This window comes from Sorex araneus, chromosome 1 (assembly GCF_027595985.1).
Source record: "Sorex araneus isolate mSorAra2 chromosome 1, mSorAra2.pri, whole genome shotgun sequence".
NCBI lineage: Eukaryota > Metazoa > Chordata > Mammalia > Eulipotyphla > Soricidae > Sorex > Sorex araneus.
This window is the reverse complement of record NC_073302.1, coordinates 302,287,858-302,303,563: the sequence shown is the minus strand read 5'-3', so window position 1 is coordinate 302,303,563 and position 15,706 is coordinate 302,287,858. Positions and strand designations below refer to the sequence as shown.

General features: G+C 46.7%; 1 long non-coding RNA gene across 1 annotated transcript; it reads left to right on the top strand.

Moving 5' to 3' along the window:
* The first annotated feature begins 2,901 nt into the window (after nt 1-2,901).
* On the top strand, nt 2,902-14,336 carry LOC129404227 (uncharacterized). The gene is made up of 4 exons (XR_008629775.1): nt 2,902-3,227; nt 5,103-5,278; nt 11,706-11,881; nt 14,260-14,336. It is a non-coding gene; the product is annotated as an uncharacterized LOC129404227 (long non-coding RNA).
* The last annotated feature ends 1,370 nt before the right edge of the window (nt 14,337-15,706 follow it).

Here is a 15,706-nt window from a genome sequence, read left to right as displayed (position 1 = left end):
GTGTTCCATTCCTCCGCCCCTCTAGGAGAGCCCAGCAAGCTACCAAGAGTATCGTGCCCGCACAGCAGAGCCTGGCAAGTTACCTGTGGTGTATTGGATATGCCAAACACAGTAACAATAAGTCTCACAATGAGAGAAGTTACTGGTGCCCACTCGAACAAATCGATGAGCAACGGGATGACAGTGATACACACATTTATAGATACATAATAAATTTTTTTTTTTGCTTTTTGGGTCACACCTGGCGATGCACAGGGGTTACTCCTGGCTCTGCACTCCGGAATTACCCCTGGCCGTGCTCAGGGGACCATATGGGATGCTGGGATTTGAACCCGGGTCAGCCGCGTGCAAGGCAAATGCCCTACCCGCTGTGCTATCTCTCCAGCCCCGATACATAATACATTTATTTTAACAAAATCACAGAAGTTTGCTAATGCTATTTTACTCAAACCATATAGTGATGTGGGATCTTTAAATCAGGACACTCACTTTGACCATCTGGTCAACCATCAGTGATGCCATGGGTCAATGCAGGCCTTCTTCCAGGCCGTCTTGTCTTACAGGCAAAGGGCTGTCCACTGGGAGGCTTTCCTTTCCACACTATTCAGGGTCACCCCTGAGTGGGCTGGAATGACACTCCCAGTCCCCTCTGGGATGGTCTAGCAGATGGTCCAGAGCCATTGACGAGTCCAGCTGGAGTGTCCTTCTCCCTTTGTCAGCTGCTCATCAGATTTGCCAGCAGCACTGGGGAGAGGCAGAAGTGACCCCTGTGTGACCTGTGTACGTGGGATGGTTGCGTGGACTCCTGCGATTTATTTATGCTTCAGGAACTCTTAGGCATGGAACCTTCTAGATTATCCTCCCATAATGTCTGGACACTTCTTGGAATTCCAGTCTTAGGGCCAAGTGGATCAGGTAACAGCTGCCTCCTGTGGGTCGTGTCTAGTTGTCTCATGTTCCCTCCCCCACCCCACGCTCACACTCACACTTCTGTCTCCCCAGCCCCGTCAGTTGTGTCCCTAACCCAGGTGCAGTGGCAAGCCAGGAGCCGGTGCCCTCCCGGTGGTCTGTGGGCCACTCAGCTTTCTGTTTGCTGCTCCTGCCCAGGTGTGCACTGGGCTCCCAATAGCCTCCTGAAGCATCCTGGGCTTCAGGCATGCAAATTTCTGCCACCACAGGTTCCTAGAAATGGCACCCACTGCTCTACACACCCATCCAAGCCACCTTTTTTCTGGGCCCAAGAATAAGGCCAGGAGAGCAGCTGCTTCGCTTGCCAACATGTGTTTTTCCTCTTGCACCTGTCTGCACCTGTTTTTCTCTCCTGCTTTTCAGAGATGATCAAAATCAAGGTGAGTGATTATCATCTGATTTCTCTACATAGAACCAGGACTGCCACTCACATCTCCCCTCTTAACAGACTTTGTTGTTTTAAGTTATTGATTGAGATTCTGTAGTTTACAATACCATTAATAACGGTTTCTCGTGCCCATAATTCCAATACCACTTTTGGTCATAAAAATATGGGCTGCTGTTTCTTACATCATTCTGCAGCGTATCTTCTCCAGCTGTGAAGAATCTAAATTTGAGTTGCACTTATTTACAGTGTTCTTTGTGGGTTTTTTTTTTTTTGAGATTTGATGCTATCAATTGATTTCAACAACCAGTGCTAGTTCTCAAATTCAATAGTGCGTTGAAGCTAGACCTGGAATAATAATTACCTTTCAGTCAATTGCAGTGCATCTTCAGATACATTTTTAAGAAGGTCACACACATGATATATGTTTTGTGAGTCCCTGAAGGTACATATTTTGTTTTTCTGATGCCACCATAAAAGAAAAATAGCTTCTTGACTGAGGATAAAAATAGTACACTGAAAGTTTATTACTTCAGATATCTATAATTTCTCCCAGTAGATAATGTAACTCAAAAATCTAAGTCCAGCTTACTAGTTCCATTTGCCTTTTTTTCCTTTGTTCAAAGGAAGCTCTTTTTTGTGTGTGTATAGAATTGTTCTGTCATCTGCTGGAAGACTTTTACAAATATTTCTTATCTTTTAAAGGATGTTTCAAAATTACAAGGAAGTTGAAAGAATGAGATTAATACAACCCTCATTCATGTACATTTTTGGAGGGGATTGGGCACACCAGCAGTATAGAGAGTCCACACCTGGAAGTTCTGGAAGACCAAGTACGGTTCCAGGATTTGGACCATTGCTACGGGGACACTCACACCTAGGCAAGTGTCTCTGTACTATCTGTCTTGCTCTCATCCATGCACATTTTTCAGATTGTTGGATCACACATACATACATACATATATACATGCACATGAACACATGTACATATACTTAATTTTTTTGCTTTTTGGGTCACACCCAGCAATACACAGGGGTTACTCCTGGCTCATGCACTCAGGAATTACTCCTGGTGGTGCTCAGGGACCATATGGGATGCTGGGAATCGAACCTGGGTGGCTGCGTGCAAGGCAAACGCCCTACCCGCTGTGCTATCGCTCCAGCCCCACATACATTTTTCTGATCTATCCAAGACCAAGTTATTTACTTTTTATTCCTAAATGCTTGTGTGTAAATTTAATATGATGAGAGAAAGTTTATTTACAATATCAGTTAATTTTCAACCCCCAAAATTATATTTTTAAATCTATTACCCTATATTGTTAGTTGGTCTGAGTATGTCCTTTATAGCCTGTATTGTTTCTTAAAAAAATGTTTTCTTTTGGTTTTTGGGCCATACCCAATGGTTTCTGGGGATTAGTTCTGGCTCATGCTCATAAATCACTTCTGATGGTGCTCGTGGGGCAATAGGGGGTGCTAGGAATTGAACTTGGATTGGCCACATGCAAGGCAAGTGCCCTACCTGCTGCATTTCCTCTCCAGCCCTACAAATATTTTTCTCCAGCCTGGTGTCCAGATAACATCAGATAATCAGTCTAGTTACTAGTTCTCTTCTACCTGCTTAAATCTGGGATATTTCCATAGCTTTGCATCTCTGCTTTGAAATACATATTTTAAACAATACATCGTGCCCCCTTTGTAATGGACAGCTGCTCACTCAGGATTTTCTCCTGTCTTTTCGTGGTCAGATTTAACTTCTCCAGGACTGCCCAGATGACTGCGTGGATGATTTGTGTCCTTCTAAGGCAGCTCACTTAGAGACATATGGCGCACGCCCTTTGGTGGTGATGCTATTTTTAATCACCCGATCAAGGTACTATCTATCTTTTTCAATGTTTACTGAAATTTTCCCCTTGCTACACATAAACAGTTTGTACACAGCCAATTTAAGCCATATAGATTGCTTACTTCTCATAAACACCCCTCCAGTCATACCCCCCATATGTGACTCCTGCCTGAAATAGTCTTTACTAGAGGGTTGAAAAACACTGATTTTACATATCTAGCACCCTCTCTCCACATACTAGTTAGCACAGCGTTCTGCTATAATGTCCCTCTCTTACCTACCTACCTTATCTATCTTCTCTCATTGATCCACACCTATGTTATCTTCTGTATCACTGTATCATTGTCATCCTGTTGCTCATTGATTTACTCGAGTGAGAACCAGTAACCAGTCTCTCCATTGTGAGACTTGTTATTACTGTTTTTGGCATATCTATGTTATCTTATTTTTCAAAAATAATTAAACGGCATTACTTTATTTTGATGTCCAGATTGCCCTAAATTGGGCCAAAGAGAATCACTTCAAGATAGCTAGAGTTCAAATGTACAAGTGTTTTTATTGTTAGGTGTATGATATTGTTACTACAACTCCGCAAATTCCCTTAACTGATTCTATAAATTAACCAACCTGACAGGCACGCACAGAATGACTCACCAACAACTGTAGGGGACATGTTTTTCTCCAGTGCACTTGGAACATTTTCCACAATAGGCCACAAAACAGGGCTTGACTATTTTTTATTTATATTTTTAAAAATTAATGAAGAAATTTTGATTTTATAATGGAAATCACACAACAATGTACCATAGACTACAACTAGAAATCAACCACAGAGGAAAATTTAAAAATTCACAAATACATGAAAATGAAACAATATGCAATTGTAGCCTGTAGCTATAATATAGCTTGTGTTATAGCATAATTAAACATATAATGGATAAATGCAGCCTATCACTGAAAGACAAAAATCACAAAGAAAATTAGAAAAAAAATTTAAGCAAATAAAAACAAAACCCCAGAAAATGACATTTCATAGGATGCAATGAAAGCAGTATTCAGAGTAGACTATAGCAGCACAGATGTGCATTTAAAAAGAATAGCCATTTCAAATCAATGAACTGACTTTGACACATTGCACCAAAACTAAAGATAGAAGAAGGAAAGAATAATGAGGTTGAGAGGGAAAACATGGAATGGAGGATAAAAAATAAGAGAATCAATCCATGAAACCAAAACTTAGAGGAGACAGGGGCGTGGAAAGATACATCGCTTCAGCAGCGTCTACAAGTCATTTATCTAATTTATAAGGAGGGAAAATGTTTAAACAATCATGAGAAATACTCAAGAATTCTTACAATGTGAGACACTTTCACCTATAAACTATTTCAAGTGAATAAATTATTTGTGAATTCTGCATTGAATGTGGACATAGTACTAGATGTTATAAATATGATGGGCTGGATCGTGTCTCTGGAAAAAGTCATACGTTGAAGTTAGAATGCCTAACACTTCTGAATGTGATTCTTTAGGGATAGGGCCTTTACACAGGAAATTAAGGCCAAATAAGATCGAATGAGGCAGCCAGTCAGGAGTGCTTTTCAGAAGACACCGGACACAGGTATGTGTACAGAAAAGACTAAGGAAGACCCAGGGCAGAAACGGTCATCTGTAGGTCAAGGAGAAAGTCTCAGAGAAAACCCATCCTGCTGGCCACTTCACCTTGAACTCGGAGCCTGCAGAGTGGAGAGAACACTCTCCCCTGCCCTTCTGCTACCTAATCCGTGATTCTTTGTCAGGGATGGGCAAATGAATCCAGAAGCCCTGTCAGTGACCCGAATTCAGCACAGTCACATCGTTTTGTTTTTTATGTTTCTGGTCATAGTTTTTCCTTCTCATTCTCAGCGTTTGGTGAAAAATAGCCAGCCCAGGTCTGGCGTCTGGGGCTGAAAGGGCGCTGATGGTTTGATAACTGAAAGAAGGTTTGAACACAAGGCCAGAAGTATACGCTGTCCTCCCAAGAGAATGGAACATCCTGCATTGATGCATATCTGGAGCAACAAGACCTTCATGTTTTCAAGGTCTGCCTGTTCACTTTCGTCCTGTCTGGGTGTTGGCTTTCCAAGGAGAGCCAGCCCAGACAACAACGGATTCGTTCCATCGCTTTTAGAGTAAGGCGTAATTGGCATGGTTTTGGTCTTTCTACCAGAGGCTTAAAAAAATCATCAGTGGCACTGAATAGCATTTACGACTCCCAATGGGCTGTGTGCTCTGTGTGGATTTAAACGAGGGAGCAGCAAGGCACCAGCACTGCACCAACAGTAGGTCTCATGTGGTACAATTAGGGTGCCCTGCCCTGGGGGTGGGGGCAAGTTTCTGCCTGTTAATTCCTTACAGTAAAGCTGAGTGACCCATTCACTCAGTGTTGGAGAACAATGAGAGGGTGTGTGGTCAGATGGGATCTGAGCCCCCCAAAATAGACGTGCAAGGATCCGAGGGCTCAGAAAACTGGTAATATGGGATAGTCCTTTAAATAAAGATGAAAGGGGCCAAAGAGATAGGACAGTGGGTAAGGCACTTGTCTTGCATGAGACTGACCCTGGTTGATCTTCTCCATAGCCTCATAGGGTACCCCAAGCACAGAGCCAGGAGTAAGCCTTGAGCACTGCTAGGTATGGCCCCAAGACTAACTTAGTGAATATATAAAGTTTCCATCCTCACCCAGAGATAAGGCTGAGAAAGGAAAAAATGTGTTTGTGTGTAGAGGGCTCAGAGGTGGTAGCACTGACCGGTGATGTCTCAGCTCCTGGGACTAGAACTTTGCCTGGAACCCGTGAGAACTGAACACATCAGGGCTTTTGGTTTCTCCCCCAAACAAAACCCTGTTTTGTTTTTTGTTTTTGCATTCAGTTCTATTTTATTATTGTATTTATTTATTGAGGGACCAAAGGGGGTGGTCTTGGGTTCTCCCGGAAAGGAAGATCCAGCAAGGCAAGACCCCAGCTCCTTTCTACCTTGTAAACCTCACCCTCCAAATCTCAGGTTCCATCTGACAGGTGGTCTCCCCTGCCCCCTCCCCCAAATAAAACAATCACTTCCTCCAGATAGGAGCCATTTGATCCCAGACTGGAGCCTGTCCCTTGACAGCATCCTGGAAATCTTGGCTCACCCACCCCATGGCTCAGCACCCGCGGGCCGGGCTCATAGACACCCATCAATCGATCTGGAGGTCAGGAAGGAAGAAGAGCTCGGAGACAGACCCCTGGGGCTGCCCCAGAGAGGATCTCGGCCTGTTTCCCACATCATCCCCCACCCGCCCTCTTTCTGCAGTTTGATCTTTGAGCTGGTAATTTGACCCTGAAACTCAGATGCCTTCTTGCAGAAATATTGAGGGAAATGGGGCAGATGGTTTTGAAAGGTTTTTCTTGGGAGGAAGTAGGGCGTCTGGTGAGGTAGCACCCCCATCTCCCAGTGACCCTCCACTCCCCAATGGAAGCCAGGGCTCTCATTGGAGTAGAAAAAGCCCACTCTGGCCCTGGGGGCGGTGTGTGTGGGGGTCTCAGTTCCTTCTTTCCCACTGTGGATTTGGTACTGGGCCCAGCCCCTCTCACCTCTCATCCCTCTTGCCTATGGCCTATTTGTTGTCCTTGGCTTTCTGGAGTCCTTGCCAAGAAGTTTCATATTCTAATCCCCCTCCACCCCATCTCTTCAGCACCACACCCACCCATGCCTAAACTTGCCATCATCTGAACAGGAGCTCCCGAACCCAACATGCAGCTTTCTCGATGCTGTACCTAACATGATTCCCCCCCCCCCCCCACTCTCCCCAAGGCACCAGAGAGCTGAAATGCTCTGGCCACCTTCTCACGTGTCAGCACACAGCACCACTTGTTCTTTGGCGAACCTTCCTTCTCACTCCCAGTGCTTCTGCTTGGGCCTTCAGGTCATGCTGGTGGGACCTTGTCCCATTGCTCCTATCCTAAAGCACACCCAGACCATCCCTTGGAAATGAACGGGACTCAGAATTTATGCTTGACCCAGCAGGGGAAGGAATAGAACACATCTTCCCCATCATATCTAAGTGGAAAAAAAAATCCATCTCTGTTGGATTTTTTTTTTTGTCTTCTCTTTTTAGAAGGAGAACCTAAGTCTTCTTGGATGTTTGAGTATGGCTGAGGATCAATCTCGGTTTCCTCTGAGTCTGACACTTTTCTCTTGTACCACTTCCTGTTTCAGGTTTATTCTGGAGGCGGTGTGGGGGGGGCGTGCAGAAATGGCAACCTGGGCTTCAAAAACAAAACATTCATCAGAGGTGAATAGTCTGTTCGTGGGAGTGAAGGGAGGTCCTGGATTCAGAGTTTCCTTCTCTTTCTCCCTAGGAAGAGTGGCTCTTCATAAGAACCCACAACAAACTCTTAACCCATGTGTCTTTTCATCTTTGTGCCTTTTTGCCCAAATAAACAAAGGTCTTTGACTCTGTTTAGTTTCTCCACGAGGAAACCAAGGAGAAGGTTCTTTGTAGGGATTTTTGCTATTTTTCTTTTTTAAATGGGGGAGGCAGAGATATAGTAGAGAGGTAGAAGGCAATTGCCTTGTATTATGGCCGACCCCCACTCTACCCCTGTTCTATCGTGGTTCTATTACTCTCAGGGAGTGATCCCTGAGCATAGAGCCAGGACTAAGTTCTAAGCACCCGCTGGTTGTGCCAAAAAATTTTTTTAAAGATATTTGGGCTCCACAGTGGTGCTCAGGAGATGCTCCTGGCAGTGCTCAGGGGACCCTGTGGTGCTGGGGATCGAACCCGAGCCGCCTGCCTACAGAGCATGTGTCCGAGCCGTTAAGCCCACTGTGTGTGTGTTGCTGTGTGTGTGTTGTTTCTTTTCTTTTTTTTTCCTTTCCAGTGATGACACTTCCTTAGTGAGTCTTCACAATCATTCCCAAACTGGCCCTGTCTAAACTTGCATCTGGCATCTTTGGTATTTAATGGTGTCACTGACACCCCAGTACTTCCAACACAAGTGTCAGACTGCAGAGGATGCTTTGGCATCCTCACTGTCGCCGTTCATGTGAGTCTTCTTCCAGCCAGGTGCAAGGCCATTGATACTGCTATCTTCTTGTGGGGCCCAAGTGGGGGCTACCGATTAAAATGTTCCGCTCTACACACATGGTTTTGAATATGGGCTCTGCCATCCCACAGTCCCCCTCCCAGCCTCCGCTCAGGATTTGGGGGTTAACAGTCACACCAAGACACAGCAGACAGGCAGAGAGTCCTCTCCGCAGCAGAGGACCAAAGCGAACAGCCAGCTGTGTCTCAAGGTTTATTCTATACCATTTTTCAAGAGTGAGCAGAAACTGGGGCTTTAAATTGGATTAAGACTGTTTATACTATAGAGGAAATCAGCAGCACCAACGGTTAGAAGAGAACTGTTTGGAGTTTAGAGTTAGATGTTGTTGTTGTTGATCTTCCTACAAATTGCCTCTCAGAGTGTGTGGCTGGCTTCGTTGTTGTGGGCGGTGAGCAGAAAGAAACGCACGTGCACATGTGTTCTCTGAAAGGCAGAGAAGGAACAGCGGAGGGGGACCAAACCCTCAACCCAGACTCTCAGGTGGGGCCTTTTTCAGGGTTTCCGAAACAAGTAGTCCTTCCCAGAGATGAGAGGCTCATACGTCCAGCTTTTTTTTCCATTTGCAATTTCTCCCAAGGCAAGTCAACAATCTCAGGAGATCCTGCCTCCGGCTGAAGAGCGCCCTGCCTGCCACTCATGCCTGCATTCAGCACCCTCTGCGTTCAGCATCCTTTGTGCCCCGATTGCTACCCACCTGGTCCTGATTTGCTGCTTTCTTAACCGTATCCACCCCACCTGTTTCTCAGTTCTGGATCTTATTTTCACTCAATGGTCAAGTCATGCCCATCAAGTTACCTCTGAAGTGCCAGCCTGCCAGGCTTTGTCAAGTCCTTTCTCCATGAAGGCCATCTACCATCAGTTGCTTTTGTATTTGGTTTTGTTTTTCACATTTTGTTAAATTTTCAAATTTTGTTAAAGGATCATGATTTTCAAAGTTATTCATAGCTGCACTTTAGACCCATGATATTGGAGTGCTGATCCCACCACTCAGTTGCTTTTTGGAAGTTATGCCCCCCTCTCTTTCCTCCCACAACTGCCTTAGGTTGACTTTAATTGCATGACTAATCTCCAAACCCAGTCTCGTTTATGGAAGGGAAGTTTACACTACTTATACAAACTCTTAACACAACATATACAAACTCACGGTCTGGGGTGGGTGGGGGCAGGAAGCAAATGCCTTTTCTGAATCTTTTCAAAGGACAGTGAGCCCTAGTGCAGGTGGGAGAAAAGGGTAATGGACATCCTATAAGGACCCTGATTTATACAACCTGGCTTGGGTCTTGGACGCGGGGGGTGGGGTGGGATGGGGGTGATGGTGCTGGCGTTGGGCAGTGATAAGGTCTGAAGTGACTCTGCAATGGCGGATCTCTGAAAGCCTCAACTTTGATGAGAGCATGAGTATATTCTGAGGCTCGATTAGATCATGTCTAGTTGATAATACTGCGTTGAAATATTTCCCAGATGAACTTCAATGTTCTTGCCAAAATAATACAGCAAGCATGGTGGCTGCTGGGTGTGTTGTTAAACTCAACGAGAGGAATATGTTTGCAGTGGAGCCTGACATCCAGTCATTGCATTGTATGCTTTGTCTCACAAGCATACATGCAGGTCCCTGCATATCCCTCTACTGGGATGGTGAAAAGTGTGGATATTCTGTTTTATTTTGTATTTGGGCCCCACCAGAAATGCTCAGGGATTACTCCTGGCTCAAGTGCAGATTCAAGAACCACTCCTGGGAGCGAGGGTGGGAAGGGGTGTGAGATCAGCACCCGCCCAAACACAGCCCTGGCAGCTGAAAACCTCCACACCCCACAGTTGCTGCCATGCTCACAGCCAGACCCCTCTGTTCACGCAGAGCCTCATGCAGAAATTAATCTGCTAAAAACTCAGGTATACAGGTTTTGTGACTGAAATTTCCAGGCTCTCAAGGAATCAGGGATGGGTGACCTCCCCCCATATCCCTATTCTTCCGGAAGCCTCCCATGAACTGCCTCTGGCACCAAATATGCTCATTAACTGGCCATGACCCTGAGACTTATATATAAAATCTTGAAAGAGAACAACAAAATGCTTCTAGACCCCATGCCAAACTGAGTCATCTAGGGTACCCAAAGTTACCATTCAGTTAAAACTTTAACTTCTACTGTATCATCCCATTTAAAATTTTTGAATTCCTGGAGCATGGTCACACTTTGACTGCACAACATCTCAAACTATACATCATTTATAAACTACAAGTAGCACACCAGCTTGGATGGGATGTAAAGTAGAAGGCAACCATTCTCAATTAACATGATATAAACACACAAGGTTTAACCTGTAACAACATGTTAGTAATCTCTTATATATGGGCTTAAGGGCTCCGTGGTGTGATACCACAACCTTCTAAGAAAACATTTTTGATCATCTGAGCAAATTATTATTTGTAACAGCAATATAAAATAAATTACTCAGGGCCCGCTATAGAGGCAGGCTTAAGGAATGGTTGGGAAAATTGGAAATAATGGTAGTGGGGAGGCGCGATAGTGGAGGGATTGGTGTTGGAATATGGAATGTAATAAGTCATCTTAACTATATTAAAATAGAACATTTAAAAAAACAAAATAAAATGCTTCCTAAAAAAATCCTGCTATTGTTCAGCTCCTACGTGTACTTGAAGTCCATACTTGCACATGGCTTTGGTGCCTGTTGGCCCCTTCCAGAGAGTTGAGGGGTGCGGAGAAAGACAGTGAGCAGACATTTAAGGGATGAAGGCTTGGATAAGGAGAGGCACTGGACTGGGATGTTCCATGGTCTCAGTCTTGGAAAGACTGAGCCCCAGATGATAGGATCCTAGTGTAGGGAGCAAATCCAAGCCATCAAAGAGCATCTCCTGAAAATTGGGTTGCAGTGTAGTTGGGCAAGTACTACTCTTGTCCGGCTCTTCCAGACCAAATGTTGAAGACAGAGGGCACCCGTGTACTCTCCTCCCTGTTCTGTGGAAGAGCATGTGTGCCAGCAAATGCTGGAGCTTTCGGGCATTCGGGCACTAGGTGGATGACCTTGTCTGGGCTGAAATGCTTAAGTCACTGAAACATTGAAGCTTCATTTGCTCCCCTCCAAGGGGGGATTTGGGATGAGGGCTCCTCAATGGGCAGGTGCTCACTCCACCAATGACTGACTTTGTTTGCTCATGTCAGGATCCCTGTGCCGTGTAACAGCGTGACAGGAGATATCAAGAGCACTCAGGAATTTGGCCAAAGTTGCTTTGGTGTGAGTGGCAGGGCCAGAAGATCCTAAATCAAGAACCATGGCTAAACCCCGAGAGAGAGTATTTGTAGTTGTGATGCCTGGTTACTCTGTGCTCTTATTCTCCTCAATTCAGTTATGTTTATTGTTGTAGGTGATGAGAGAGGACACTTTAAGAGTGATCGCTGGGCTGTGACTGTCAAACAGAGGCCTAAGTACATCCTCCCTCTCTGGAGACAAGACGGACAGGTGCAGGAGCAGAGCCCACTCGGAGCTTTGATTGATTTCTTCTACCGGAAGGGAAGTTGTGCTTATTCATCTCCACTTGGAGTGAGTTATGAGTGTCTTGTGTCCAACAGCCCTTCTTGTGCAAAACAGGGTCTTTGGAAGTGTCGCTTTGTGAAGCAAAGTTTAGAGCTTGGGGCAGATTGTACAGAAGTGTGGGGGAAGATGAGGAAACAAACAAACAAAAAAGTCTGAGACCATCCAGTGAATATGCTCATTTTTGTTTCAAAACATGTCTACTATTATGCCTCTATAAAAATTTAATCAAAACAAAACCTAAGCCTAATTCCTCTATGTTCATGCCAGAGAATGACTGGGTAATGATTGGCAGAACCGCTGTACTGCTCATGACAATATGTGTGTGCACATGTATGTGTTATCGTGTAGTCACCCCTATGGAACTGATGTCTATAGATTCCAGGAACATGTGTGTCTGACAGGATCCCAGGAGCTAGGTGCTTGTGGTTTTCAGGGCATTGCAATGGTTTGACAAGTGTCTGAAAAAGAAACTTGCTTCCCCTTGGACTTTTTTCTTGTCCACTTTTTCAAACCAACAGCACCACCTGTCACCTGATTCCCAAGGTGTGTTAGCTTCATTTTTGAGAAAATGGAAGAGGATATTGGCATTTGAGCACGGGAATCAAAATGCTTGGCTATCTTGACCCAGCCAAAGGCTCCCTGCCATTGCAGTTCAGATGGGCAGGAATGTGCAGTGTTTCTGAGAGTCCAGGGGCTTCGTCTTTTCTTACCCTCCCCCTGTCCAACTGATTCTAGGTGGCTGAGATCTGTCAAAGAGAGGTGGGTAACACCTACATCTCTGCACCCCCCCCCAATAGGCATACAAGTCAGAGCCCTGGGGAATCTCTCTGGTCTGTCCATCATGGTCCTGCTTATTTCACAAGCTGCAGTACCAATTGGGGCACAGCCATCCTCCTGGCACCCTGCACTTCAAGGTAAATAAAGCCCCTCGCTGGCCCGTGCTGGGCAGGTAATATGAGGAAGAAACAAGTTGGTGCTTGCCTTAAGCTTGCGAGATTTGGGGCTTAGTGTGTCACGCTAACATGGCCCCTGCCAGTCCCATCACCACCCGGGGGAATGCATGTATGTGGCTTGGGACCTAGCCAGAGGCCTGACTGACTTTGGACCAATAGCTGAAAGCAAACGGGAACATCTCCCATTTCTATAGACCCAGAGGGCCAGGACAGTGATCACCAGACTCAGATTTTCCCAACCAATAACTGTTCAAACTAAAAATCAAAAGGTCTGAGGGATAAGGTGCCTGCCTTGTAGGTAGATGACCCCAATTTAACCTTTGCACCGAAGAGGGTCCCCAAGCACGGCCAGGAGTCATCTCCAAACATGGCTGGGTGTCGCCCCCAAAACAAAACGAAACAAACCAAAAGAGACAAACAAAAAGCAAGGCATTAGATGCCCCCACCCGCTCCAATCATGTCTTTTCCAACAGACTCCTCAGCCTTCCCTAGTCGGCTGCCTGTCTTCCCAGTTCCTGGCCCAATGAGTTGAATCACTGAGACTGGGGCCCCTAAAGGAAGAGACAGGAGAAAATGGCGGGCCTTCTGGGAGTTCCTCAGAGGAGCTCAGCGGCCATGTTTGGTCCTTGGCAGCTGTGGGCACTGCTGACACTGTTGGTCCTAAGCTGTTTTCCACAGCAGGGGATTGAGGAAGTGTGGGGGTAAGGACAGACCTCTCCTGTGACTACTGACAGTGTTGGTATTTGCCCACCATCTGGGTGCCACATTGTTCTTGAAAGATCCAGTCAAATCTTCAAGACAACCCAACCGAGTCACAAAGGCTCCTGGAGTTGACTGTCGTGTGGTAGAAGCCCTGAGCTGCTCATGCCTGCTTTGCTGCTGCCAGGGGTGGAGCCTCCTCTCCTGGGAACATTCTGGGCCTTCTCACGTCTGCCATAGTGTGTCCTATCTAGAGAGTTTGAATGGTCTCAACCCAAACCTCTCATCCAGAAAGTTGGAAGAAATGTGTCGCCCCACCCCAATCCTTGTTATTATGCCATCCTGAGGAGAAAGGGCAGAGGCCAAGCTCTTTTTTGAGCTTCCTTGAGTTACAGTTTTGTTCAAGGACTGAAAGCTGATTTCTGCACCAACTAAAGCAGTTTTCAGTCTGCAGTAGGCCCTAGCAGCTTTCCTGGGTGCCCATCACCGCCCCCACCCCCCAGTAGCACATTTCAGAAGGTGAAATATAAATAGTTTACTTGCTCAGTGTCGCCGGAGGTGCCAGACCCAGCCTCTGCCATGGTCTCCATCAGTGTTCACTGTCGTGGCAAAGATAGCAGAGATGTGGAAATGTGCCACATACACTATTTCTGTTGATTCTCATCCATTTCATCTCCAATAGTGTTCTCTTATGATGACTGATTTCTGGGCGATTTTATTATACATTTTCAGATTCTTAAGCCCAGCCTGAGAAGGATGATTGTGTCTTCTCCTTCCCCAGCTGAGGAGGAAGGACAGAAGAGGGAGCTCTGAGGTAAGTTACTGGGGGCTTTTAGCCTGTGCCATCCCACACAGGGTAGCCAGGATGCATGCTGGGCCTCAGCCTCTTGCCTCACACTGGTTCTGTGGGAGGTGACCAGCACTCTCCAGTCCTCATGACCTGCTCCAACACGTCACCCCCATGCTCTGCACTTCTCTCTGGCTTCCAAGTCCCTTTCTGTGGGGTTTCCTCCCCTCCCTTGCCAGGCAGAAAGAGCCTCAGAAAGGGCGGGGGGGGGCGGCCAAAGAGAAGGGGACCCACTGACTCCAGTACACCCCGGCCTCTGCACTCAGCCTTTCTCACAGTGCAGCTTCCGGGGTGCTGCAAAGAGGCAGAGCTGGGCCCCGCTCTAAGCACAGCCTAACAGGCTGATGTGGGGGACACTTTGAGAATGAGCGCCAGAAGCCTCAGAGCCAGCTACCAGGCGTGCCCACCTCCTCTGCTAAAATCAGCCATGGCCCATAGCCCAGCTGGCACGGCTGAAGTGTCTTCCAGACGTGAGGAAAGGGAGCTCGTGGCCCTGAAAACCTGTACTGGACCTTGCCAAACTCCCTGCAGGAAAGACAGGAAGCCCCTGCCACGGGCGCGTCGGGTGACGGCAATCAGCATTGCCATCCATTCTCTGTTGGTTTCCTACCCGTGCTCCTCCCACTCAGACCTGCTACTTCCATCCTGTGCTCCGCCCCCTCAAATCTGTACTTCTAGCCTGTGCTCCTCCCCCTCAGCCTGTGCTCCTCCCCCTCAGCCTGTGGTCCACCCCCTCAGACCTGCTACTTCCATCCTGTGCTCCGGCCCCTCATATCTGTACTTCCGGCGTGTGCTCCTCCCTCTCAGACTTGCTACTTCCGGCCTGTACCCCTCCCACTCAGATCTGTACTTCCAGCCAGTGCTCCTCCCCCTCAGATCTGTACTTTTGGCCTGTGCTCCTCCCCCTCAGACTTGCTACTTCCATCCTGTGCTCCGGCCCCTCATATCTGTACTTCCGGCGTGTTCTCCTCCCTCTCAGACTTACTACTTCCGGCCTGTGCCCCTCCCACTCAGATCTGTACTTCCGGCCTGTCCTTCCCCCTCAGACCTTAGATTGCTGTTCTGTGCTCACCCCGCACAGACCAGCTGGCTTCCTGTCTGTGGTCCTTCCCCTCAACCCTGCGCATCCTGCCACCAACCCCCAATCCCTAATAACCATGGTGCAAGATTTGGCTCAGGAACCTTGAGATAATTTTCTTCCCCTAGTGGAGTCTTTATACCTTGACCCTGGCTTTTTCTCAGTGTCAAACCACGAGAGCCTCCACATTCAAATTATTGCTGAGCACCTCACCTGACTGAGTGATGAGAGTCTGATTAGGGAGATCTAATCCA